The sequence below is a fragment of the Lagopus leucura genome, unplaced genomic scaffold (genome assembly GCF_019238085.1).
Source record: "Lagopus leucura isolate 7727_CA_CO unplaced genomic scaffold, USGS_WTPT01 Super-Scaffold_100021, whole genome shotgun sequence".
NCBI classification, from domain to species: domain Eukaryota; kingdom Metazoa; phylum Chordata; class Aves; order Galliformes; family Phasianidae; genus Lagopus; species Lagopus leucura.
The window spans coordinates 10,404,871-10,417,251 of record NW_024962274.1 but is presented as its reverse complement, the minus strand read 5'-3'; positions in this window follow the sequence as shown (position 1 = coordinate 10,417,251).

Sequence of the window (12,381 nt, the reverse complement as noted above, 5' to 3'; positions counted from 1 at the left end):
ACTCTCACCACGGAGAAGAGATAGAAATGCAACGAAGTAAAAGCAGTGTGAAAGCTCTCAGTACATCTGGATAAGCAGCATAAAAAGCTTGATGCACAGCTCTTTAGCTTAAAGTCAATAGATGGAGAAAATCAAGTTTTTCTCTTCCCATTTATGGCCACTTGTGTCTTCCAAATGGAAAGCAGCATTGATCAAACATGCCAGACTGTCATCAGGCTGTGTGCTGGGGGGCACTCTGCTCACAGCTTACACCAGAAGCATTATTCTCCATAGGGAAGCCCCAGCTGATGGCCCGCTGCCCTGCGTTAATGGAAGCATGCACAAGCGCCCCAAACAACACACCAGTCCAGTGTTTGTGAATAGAACTGGAATACCCCAAACAAAACTGGCAGCACTGGTGGGAAGGCAAATTATTATCCAAACCACAGAATCATAGGGTGGTTTGGGTTGGAAGGGACCTTTCAGATCATCTAGTTCCAAGCCCCCTGCTACAGGCAGGAGCTCCACAGACTTCAGCTGGTCACTGATGTAGATGGCTGAACCTCCTCCCCTTCTGCCCTGCCTGTTTTTCCTCAAGAATTGATACACGTCTATTCCTAAGCTCCAATCACGAGAGCCACCCCTCCACATCTCAGTGATGCCAATGACATCACAGCCCTGTAGGCACACGCACACCTGCAGCTATTCTTGCTTGTTCCCCATGCTCCATGCATTAGTGTACAGGCAGTTGAGTTGGGCTGCTATCGGGGCTGATTTAACAACTGGAGTTCCCTCATCCTGCACTTTAGGTGCTGCCTTACTGGCCTGTGATCCTACTCCAGGCCCAGGGCATCCATTACCATCATCAGCCTCAAAGTGGGATGGTTTGAGGATCCCCTCTCCCAGCAACTAATTTAAAGCCTTCCTGATTAAATTGGAAATCCAAAATATATATTTAAAAAATGTATAGGAAGACATCCAAGTGTTTATTAAATGAGTCAAAATCAAAGCCTAAACACTTTAAGCATCTTTATTTACTTAAAGTATTTAGTGACAGTCACAGCCATCTCCTGATTTCAATTACACAGCTGGATAAATGGCTTCCTTTGCAAGCATTACAAAAAAAACCCACCCTACTTGTCATATGCCAAGTATGGCTAAAAGAATCCTTCAGTAGGAAATCTGCTCCAGCTGTTGGCCCGTTAGCCTTAGAGGATGAGCACTATAATGAACCCAAAGTTTCTCAGCAGCACAGCTTAGCAGTGGTGACTCTCACCTCGCAGTGGAGAACCGACATGGAATTTATAACACTCCTCGGTCAAATCTCCTCTTTCCATTATTAATCAAGCACATTTCACTTTAGAGCTGCCACCTTACTGACTTCATTACAGCCATCTGATATTTTATTAGACCTTGATAACAGAGTCTCCGTTCTCTTGCATGTAATTAAGTTGAATCCCAGGAACAGTTTACTTGACTGATCTTTCATTAAGCACAGCAGCATGACAGTACTTCTAAAGTAATGGATCAGTGGCAATTTTATAAACCTTCATTACAGAAACTGTCTGCTGCCTTGTCTCTTTTCACATTTCAAGAGTGTGCCACTTCATGTAGAAAAAGAAAATCAAATGATTAAAGAGGGAGCATAAGAAAACTGCCTTAATCCACACTAGGCCAGCCAGACTCTGTCTGTTTCTGGCTGCATCTATTTCAGAATCCAACCCACTGTGCTAATGGTCCATAACTGTATCAGGCTGGGAGAAAATGTGAATTTTGGAGTCATTCTGCTTTCCTACTGCAGTTCCAGTCAGGGATTGTACTGGATAGCATGCTGTAAAAATGAACACAGCTTTCATTTTCCCTTCCTTTGCCACACTGCTAAGATATCAGCTGGGCAGAAAGCACAAAGGTTGGGCTAAAAAAATGAAATAATCACTCTTAAAGGAAGATACCACAAAAGGGGAAGATGCACTGATGGATTTTACTACTCTTTGCACAATCTACTTCTAGTTACCCCAAATAATTGCGAGAGGCAAAGCAATTACCTGCAGCCAGAGGCAGAGAATGCAGCAGTTTCCATGGAAAGTTACAGTGCTCATCTGTAGCCGAGCAGATTCACTGCCATTCGTGGGAGGGCACGCTGCACCCAGCTGGGGATGCACGCCTGCCCCTATCACAGCTCTCACAGATCGAGTCTTTTGTTCCCTCTCTGCTCTTCTTGGAGACAAAACCGCTGGTTAGGCAGCAGCAGGACACCGGGCCACCAAAGAGGGTGAAAAGAAATGTGTGACCATTATGTACTTCACAATAAGAGGTGAGTAATTTTCTCCTAATAGTAAGAATTATCCTAGATTAATCTCACTCCTGGAAATGGGCAGGCTCCTGGTCCCCCAGATGTACCTCTTTTATAAATTGCAGTCTACAAGAAGTTAATGCTTATCATCCACCAGTCATTATCTAAAAAAAAAAAAAAAATAAAAAGTAGGTGCATTTTTAAAAGGATGCACAATTGATTTGACATGAACCACAATAAATCAGCCGTTTGGTGGTGGCCAGAGCCAGGATGCTTGTTAACATTTGGTTGTTTACTGTCCGTCAAAAAAAAAGCCTAATAGGTATAAGTGAAAAAAGATGGGGGTTGGGGGTGAGAAAGGAAGAGAAGAGGTGGCATGGCAGCAGCACTCCAGCCTCAAGTCTGAGGAAGCCAAGGAAGCAGGAAGGCTCTATTTCTTACCTTTACATCAGAATGCAAGCGTTAACACAAAGATTGCAAAAGCAATGGAAATGGAGTGCAGAGGAGATGCCGGTTTAAGAGGACAAAAGACGTGAAAGATCTTCAGGAAGTGGAAAAGCACAGGGCAGGGTCTTCTCTTCAAGCAACAAGCTGAACCAAAGCACGCTTCTGCCAGGGACCTGCGAGCAAAGAGAGCAGAAAGGAGTCCTGGGAGGCTGGCTGACCCCCACAGCATATGGACCAGTATCACAAAGCCAGCAGACCTGTCGGATCTGACAGGTGGGCAAGTGCTCCTTTGTGAGGAGCTCAGCCATGTAGCAGCCAGACATCACACGCAGTCACTTGGTACGGATGCAGTGTAACACCAGTGCTGGATGCAGGCAGCGAAGCACCACTGACTCCAGTTCCTATGGTGTCAGGTGCCTGCTCCAAGCAAATGTGCCTGCAACGACAGTCCCGACTGCAACACATTTTAGTCAGCTACAGAAGGGCTGGGTACTTTCAAGAGGTGGGTCAGCAGCCCCCAGCTTTCACCAACTCCTGCCCATGAATCAAGCAAGTACAGCACTGTGAGCAAAGGCCACCCCACCTGCCAGCCTCAGTATGAGTCTCTGCCACATTGCTTGCCTGCAAACTGCAGCCTCAAAGCCAGCTAGGACAACAGCAGGCAGCTCTCCTCTAGTGACATGAGCTGAGCCACAACTTACCACAAGCCAAAGAAATGCTCCCAGCCCTCCACCGAGCTGACCAGATGCATAGAGCTCAGGTGGAGCTCAGATTGGTTTCACTGAGCATTAGACACGCACAGCGGTCTGATCCAACCGATTCCTGTTTTCTTCTTCTTATCTCTCAGTTTTTTTCTTTCAAGCCAGCAGCCAAACGAGCCAGAGCAGTATCACTATCCTCTGTTTCCACTACAGGGCTTGCTAGGAGTGAGTGAGCGTGCTCAGCCTGGGTAAAACAACACACTGAAGAGAACGGAGCGTAACACTGAACATCACCACCAGTCCTCCAGAAGACAGCAGGCAGGGAAGGAGGCAAGAAGAGGTGGTCTCTCTCCAGGATCTTGGCTGCTGAAGGCTCAGAGATAAATGCTGGGGTGTTTTGTGACAGCCATGTCCTCTGAAATGACTCTGCTCTGTCCCTTCAAGTAGCAGATCATGATGAACATCTCAGGGCTTTATGTTACATGCTTGGAAAATTACCATTATCTTAAACCCAAGAGGGATGAAGTATCACAGAACACTGGAATGCTATCAATAATCCTTAGGAGATGGAAATTTCAATATTGACAGTCTGGAATACTGAGCAAGAAAGAGCCAGAATCTCCTTTCATACCTGTTTGCCTCTTCTGTATTTACTTAAATTTGTGCCCAGTGCAGGGTCATTGCTCAAAGCACAGCAGACACCCTTGTATTTATATATACTTTTTTTTTTTTTACCCTGATTCCTTAGTTTTTTTTTAAATACTTCTTGGTTTCTTGCCTTTGAACCCAGTACTGAAAATACACATCAGAAGCAGCAGCAAAACAAAGCATCAAACCCACGGCCAGCATGTCAGACAAACAGGCAGACAAAAATGTCACACTGAGAATCCATGCCAAACAACCACTTGGACATGCTCTGTTTGGCCTTTTTCATGTGCAAAACTGCCAGTACCTTGTTTGTCATACCCAAAGCCACTGCAAATTGGATCACACAGGAAGAATCTGGCACCCCTCCTAGCAACACACAGACAGAGCCTGAAGATAATTAGTACTTAAAAAATCTCTGTATTGCATGGCTGACAAAAAGTTTTCATTGCAAGAGACAGGAATGCTTCTATTTATGGCATCAGCACCTATCACACAAATTCAGGCTCAGAGTTGGCAATAGGCAGAAATTGATCTAGCCTGTGCTATGGAAGTATCCTCTTCTGCAGCACCAACAAAAAGCCAAAGCAAGCAGATCCAACCACAAATAACTGAAATGTTTCTACTCAGAAGGCCCCAGAGAACAAAGAACAAAACGAATTCAAGAGGACCTGCACCAAAAACAGCATTCCTTCGAACCCTGAGCTGCCTGGTAGGCATCTGCCCATGAGTTACCTCACCTTCCCTATGAGAAGAAAATTACCAAGAGGAAAAAGGTTACCAAACTTTATCTTTGGTTTTAAGTAATGGGAGTAATCTGCCCGCTCCCCCTCGTACTCACCAGCTGAAACTCACTCAAGAATTGAAGAAGCTGAAGGCGAACAGCCAATCTAGGAACCTTCAGCTTTCTGTTGCTTCAGTTCCACAGAAGCATGAACAATTCAGTGTGCGGCCAGAAGCATTACCTATTCCCACTTACTATAGTTGCTCCTTCTTCCTTTATTTCTGCTGTTCACCATTACAGACAACTTTAAGATAAAGGTACTAATTCAGCTGGCAGCATGGAGCTTCTATTTATCTTCCAAAGGATCAAGGAAATACAGCTGGCTTTCCTGAGGGGAAAAAGAGGGTTTGTAGCTACTCACTCCTATTTACGGTGCCTGCTATAATCTGTGACAGGGCTCCAGTTCCACAAACAGGGCTGCAGCACCTGGGCATACTGATCTTACTGATCAGAAACTGAGACCTTGGCCCCTTGCAGAAGTCAGCCATAAAGGATGCCTCCTCAGCCAACTTGCCAGAGCAGCCATCTGTCTCCTAAGGGACTGGCAAAGGAACACTCAGCAGTGAAACATCCCGAACAGGCTGCTATGAAGCCTCTCTCAAGCACACACTTCATGTTGTAGTTTCCTGTCCCTACACACACCTTCACACTTTCCAGACACGACCCTGGCACAGCACGTGGCTGCAAGCATGCTGATGGGCACATGTACATAGATGACAAGGCCGTGGGGATGCCTGAAGTCCTGTGCTAAGTCGGCTCAAACAGCCCTAAATAGAAACCAAAACAGCTTCCCTACTGGGGGAAAAGTAAAGAGGCAAGAGATGAAAAGGCCGACAAATAAGCAATAGCATTATCATGCTTCAAAACATCTCTATCCTGAGTTCAATGACTCAGCATAATTTTGGGGTCTTTTCCAGGACACAGATCCAAGAAAAAAAAAAAAGGAGGGGAGGAATGAAACAGAACATTCACTTTGGAGTCTCATTGTACAATTCCTGTAAATATTTTAAAAGAGCAGCAGGCAGTTACAGAGAGACAGAAGATACAAACACCTTAAGTCACTCCTGTTTGTTAAAATTCACATTTGATGAGTAATGTAGCCTTTAGGTTACCATGGCAGCAAGATCCATCACCTAGGTGACCAAGCACTAATGATGTCAACATTAACACCCCTACACACACACAGTGCACATTACTGGACTGTCATTTCTTTACCAACAGAGCATATGGACAACCTCCATGAGGAGCCAACTCTCCGGGCAGCACCAACCTGCCCTGCAGTGCACAGCTCCAGAGGCACCACCTGTGTGAGCACTGGACATCCTGTGTATCCAAAGCGAACTTGCAGAAAAACAAATCCTTGAATTGATTTCTGATGAACAAGGAGCCCATTTCACGCACAAGAGGATCTGAAGTATAAATCTACAAAAGAAAAAACAGTAGTCATCTCTTGGAAAAACAAAGGGAAAAGGTCTCCCCCCAAATACACATTGCTTTTGTGAAGTCAAACACAGAACACCAAACCCAAACATCCAAAAATCACTACACTACTCCATGGGGCTGATGTATTCCAAATAAACCTGTGCCTTCCACCCATCAGACCCGTGCCATAGCTCACTGACAGCCTGGCTGTCCTCATACAGCACCATCCCACTTACCAGTACTGCATGCTTCCATTCCTGTTGTGTATCCAACACATCTCGTGAGTACAGATGTGTTTATTTAAGACCAAACACCCCATCGCTTCAATTATGAAGGAAGATTAAAGCTGAGTCTCCTGAAAAATACTGATTTTGTTTGTAACAGGACATTATTGGCAGCTTCCACAGAATAAAGGGGTTTTGGTTGATTGGGTTAAAGGAAATGAAATGGAATGAGGATTTCTTTTTCCTTTTGTTAAAGGCTGCTTTTATATCACGTTCAGAAATTAACAGAGGTAGAAATTTATTTCCCTCCACTTCAGTAAAAGGGCATGACTCATTTATTTCTGTATTTTGCTTTAAATATCCTGCCTTTGTTCCATTTTGCTTTGTTCAGCTATTCTACCCACTTCATACAGCACCTGCTGTAATGACACAGGAGCTGAAATTGGTTTTCTGCGGTCCTTTTGCCCTTTCAATACCTTTATCTTATCAACAGGGAGCTCTGACCTTTACACATCGCTTATTTCACTTGCTCAGAACACGGTTGCCACCCCCAGACAGCATCTCTTTTTGATCACACCTTGATAGACAGTAAGAGATTACACAGTCTTGACAAAACCAAAAAAATTACGCCTTGCTTTTTCAAACTTTTAACCATATCAAAGCACACTTGGATTCTGATTGCAGCTCACATTTTCACAAGTAAGCTGTCACAGCTTCTCCGACACTTCACTCGTCGGGGAAAACTCTTCAGGCCAAGTTACTTGTCTGAAATCTTTGCTCCTTCTCTTTTGAACATCCTTTGCTACCTACTGCCCAATGTTCCTTATGCTAAGCAAAGACCATGGCACCTTCTGCCTGCTTCTTTGCACACAGGTTGAGCAAAGACTGTTAAAAGCCAGGCCCATCAAAATCTGAGAGAAAGAAAAGCCCTCTTTCTGATTACCCTAATTTTCTTGTCTCTCTAACTGGCTGGGGAGGGTTTTCCTCCACTGATGCAGGAAAACAAGGTCAAACCAGTCCTATGTCTGAGAATATAAAAGAAGAAATTCAAAGACAAAGGAACCTTGGTTAGATAAGGGAAAAAGAAACATATTTCTATAGCAGAGGATGTTTTATGCTGAGGCTAGATGATGAAAGATGCTAGGAGGAAACAGGGACTCTCTGTTACAGCAGAGAAGACATCTGCTGGCAGAGAGCTGCTGGGCCCTGAAAGCTTCAACCTCAGCACAGAGAGCACTTGAGCAGTGGGAAACAAAAACGAGCAGCACAGAAATACATAAACATGTTATTGTTTGATGAGAACTGTACACGCTTTGTTGTGGATAAAAGCAGCTTGCAGTTTGCAAAGCTTTTCTGTCTGCTTGTGTCTGTCACAAAAAAAACCCTTTGGAAGTTATCCACAAACCCAGAACACCCAATGGGTGCCACCCCGGCCCAAGGAGAGCGTGGAGCTACCAGGGGTTGGATTCAGGCTCAGCCCCAGCTGTGAGAGCCAAATGAGAACAGCAAAGCCCAGGCTCCATGGGAGAGAAACACCGGGCCAACGCATGCAGATTTGCTAACAACACAGAGCAGCGTCAGCTTGAAATGCTCAGACAAATTAACAGGTGAACAGAATACATCTGTGTAGCTAACTGGCCAAGAAACTCTCCGCTTTTTAAATTAATTGTGAAATAATGTCTAATTCACACCCCTGTAGTTCTCCTCTTCAGCCAGAGGACTATATATCCAAGGTTGGTACCTCTTTCTAAGGTACCTTTAATGAATAACTGAATTTTAAACAGGGAATTTAATTAAAGCACATCACTTTGTTTGGGAAAATACACAGTACTTGCAACACGATCTTCCGTAGGGGAGATCTAAAGAGTGGGAAATAAAGTAGGAATAATGCCCTGCTTGGACAATGAACCCAAGTCAAACCAACCCTCACATTCCCTGCAGGAAGAGAAGGGGGTGATCTGAATCACATCCGACTGATTGACTGATGCCTTTTTTTCCACAGGACAATGAAGGCTTTGAGCTTTGAAAAAGCTGAAATCCTCCCATTTTCATCTGCATCAAAGCACCCCAAATCACGGCCCTGATCAGGAGAAATAAAGAGCAGCTGCAGACTTCCTTGCCTTGCAACCACGATGCAGCTACGTGTTAGATGTTCATTTCTCCAGCAACGCGTGCCTTGCCAGACAGCGCTGACCTACATAGCATGCCGTGGCCACAAGAGACTTCCTGCCCAGGTCAGAGGTGTTTCAAACCCTGAAACGGATGTAACCACCGTCTGACCCAAATCTGACTCCATGTCCTCTGCAACCGTGGAGACAAAAAAAAAGGCAGAAAAGAGCCTAAAGTGGCACAGGAATTTTCTTCAAAGCATGAGGAACATCAGGTCAGAGCTGTCAGTCCCCTAGAGATGCCTTCTCACTTCTCTTCTGCCTCCCACAGGTGGCACTATATGAAAAGAGCAATCAAATTAAACCATCGTGTGGCTATCACAGGACTTTTGATCTGTGAACTCTCTCCACCTCCCCAAAGAAATCCAAACCTCCCTGTACAATGAATGTAACCACGTGGACACTGCAGAGCTCTCAGAAGCAGAGCACATGTCTCCAGAGGTTCAGGCCCTAAAGGCTGAAGGACCTCACACAGCACAAAATGGTGGCAGGGGGTAGAAGAACACGTTGGTCCAAGAGTGTTGCCCACATGTGCTGCAGTCATTATTCCCTCTCACTTTGTGCAGCCTCTATTTTCCAGTTGTACAGACTGGGCTCACAGGAAACGGCACAATGTCTGCAGCAATGAGACCAGGTGACAAACTTCAGAGTTGGGAAAAATTATTAGACATTAAGTAAGTGCACTCATATGAGACTCTGCAATTGGAGAACTCAGAATTGGATGCCATGATACTCCATGGAGCCCCTTGGAAAAGGGCCATGAAAAAGAAGGCACAGAAACTGAAAGGGATGGGCTACAGTGGAAAAGGAAGATTTGTCACAAAGATGGGATTTTTTTAAGTACTGTACGAGAGGGATTAAGTCATGGGAAACAGTGCCGCAGAAAATAATCCTTTATATGAATCTATGTAAATGCAGAAGTAAGGAGTGGGAGCAGCAGAAGAGATTAAGATGATTCACAGACCATCGTACCCTTCAGCTGCAGTTCAGCTGCCACAGGTGGATTAGTGCAGCTACCTGAGCCACAGACAGGGGACAAAGCTGCTGTTTGCACTGCAGCACAGCGTTACAGCAGTGCTAAGAGCTCTGCTGGGACCGCAAACACAGCCACAATTCTCCCTGGGGGGAACCTGCACAGCGTTGGGTTTTTTTTCTCAGACTGTGCTTTGGTGTTCTTTCTGAAGAGCAAGCAGCCAATTTACGATCAGCACCCTTACTGGCAGCACCCAAGGTTTGCAGACCTTTATTAGTAAAAGAAGGACTCGGGATTTTTTGGACTGGGGCTTCTGGAGCTCCCTGATGTCAGGAGTTTGGCTTACTTTGCTTTTTCACATACAAACCTCGTACCAAAGCACACCACCAACTACAAAAACACCTGTGCACAGCTGCCATGTGTTACTAATGACCAGACTGCAATGTGTGGCCAAGGAAATGTAATTCATACCAGATGAGACTAAAAGAAAAACACAGCTCAGAAGAAACTGGGCCAGGAGAAGGGAACTCACCCAGAACCTACTCAGAAATTGAAATTAGCCCACCACTAACTTTCTGTTCATTCCAACGTTCTGAACACACAAAGGGGGAAACATTTTCAGACTGAAGAGTAGCAGTGAAGTTTTAGTGTGTAGGTTGCTCCAAAAGTAATGCCTCATATTTATTTCCATGGAAACTACAATTAATACAATGAGCACAACACCACCATTTAATAAAGAACATTTTCAACATTCATCACCATTTTCAACAGTCATCACCACTTTTGCCAGCAAGGAGCAAGAGCCTGCATGCCATACTCATAAAGATGTGCATCAGCAGAGGTGGCCCGCTGTCACCATCACCATGGCTGAAACATGCTTTTTTTCCCTTCTGGAACAGTGCTCTGATATGGTTTACAACCAGACTGAACCCAATTCAGTATTGCTGCACACCTTAAGGGCCCCTCCAACACTAAGCAAACACAGCAATGCACAATTAAGCCCACTAGATTTCCTTGCTGCTCTGTAGCCTGGAGAAACGTTACAAGCACTCAGTTCAGCCAATGAATTCTTCTTTCTTTGTGAGATTTTTTTCCTACTCAAGTTACAGCTTTTGAGCAAAATGTGTGTATATGTTTTCTGTAATAACATATTATTGTTAAACCTTAACTGCTGTTTTCATGTGATACCTGAATATTAGCTGACATAACCCAGCAGTCTGTAATTCCAGAGATGTAAAAAGAGCAAGAAATTCAGCTGCTGCAAACTAAGCTTTACATCAGCTGAACCTTTAGCCATTTCCAGTATTTCTCAACCTCTTTGGATGGCCCCAAGCCTGCCACTTATTCTCATTTCTCTTAGGGGCAGGGCAGGTTTTCCCTTAATTCCATGCTTTTTTTTTTTTTTTTTTTTTTTAAGTTGCTGCTCCCAAAAAATCTGAAATCTACCTTCACATGACAGCACAACATTATTCTTCCTTCTTTCTGTACACGCTCTCTAGCTCAGTCCCTTTGTTTTAATATCATTAGGACACCGTAAGGCAACCCAGTGTCACATCTGATGTGTGACACATTCCCATCTCCGATGAAATGCTGAGTGCTGGGGTCACACAGCCTTGCCACTGCCTAACTGGAAAATTCTCCTGCAATAGATGATGAGGAAACCTTCGGGGCAAGCGCGCCATTTACGAGAAGTGTCACAAGAGCAGTTCTGATCAGTACACTTCCAAACAAGAAAAAAAAAAAGTCCTTACTTTTGCTGTTTAAATCAGAATCTGTAGTATGAGCCTTCTGAAAGAGAGCTTGCATTTTTTAGACAATATTTTCTTGTGAATGCAATCACACTTGCCAAAAATCTTGTTATACGTGGGCTGTATAACTCAGGGCTCTGTGTTGTTTTGTTGTGTTGTTTTTTCAATAGACAAATCAGCAGATGCCTACAAATGGGAAGAAGAACAGATCCTTTTTTCCGAGAAACAAACAATTTCCTTCAAAGAACACAATATATGCTGAAAAACCAAGAGAAACAGTGCAAACTGGTTGAGTGGGAGGTGTCCCTGCCTACAGCAAGGGGTTGTAACTAGATGATCTTAAAGGTCCCTTCCAACCCAAAGCATTCTGTGATTATGATTCTATGAATGCTTAAAACAGCCTTGCAACAGACAAAACCTTTGGAAAAAGAAGAGCTGAAGTATCACGACTAACAACAAAAAGACCAACAAAAAATGAAGCCATGCACCCTACGAGATGGCACCAGCTCCTGTAACCAGCTGTGTATGGGAAAGCATTGGGGACAGGGAAATTATTCAACCGAGCAGCTTGCAAAGGTCTGGAATAAGGAAAAAGAATAGCAACAAAAGGAAAAGTGGATGAAGTTGCCTGCTAGGAACAACTCGTCAGGTCTCAAAGAGAGGCAAACTTACTGCAGACAGCTTTGTCCATGAGCCGTCCCCACGTGCTCCAAGGCAGCTTTGGCTCCAGTTCTCAGAGACGTCAGCTCTCGTGCCAGGTCCCTCTGCTCAGCTCTGCAGGGAAAAGACATTGTGCAAAGTCAACGCATCTCTTTGCTTTCCCATGCCTTTCTCTGTTAGCAGTGTCAGCCAAACAGCATAAGGCAGCCCTTCCCCTCATAACCTAGCAGCAGCCTCTGAGGGAAAATACACTGCAGTTTTAACCAAAGGCTCCAACAGGTGAAGCCATGCTGCAGGCTGTAACTGACCCAGTATTTCTGCCTGCAATATGGGTATG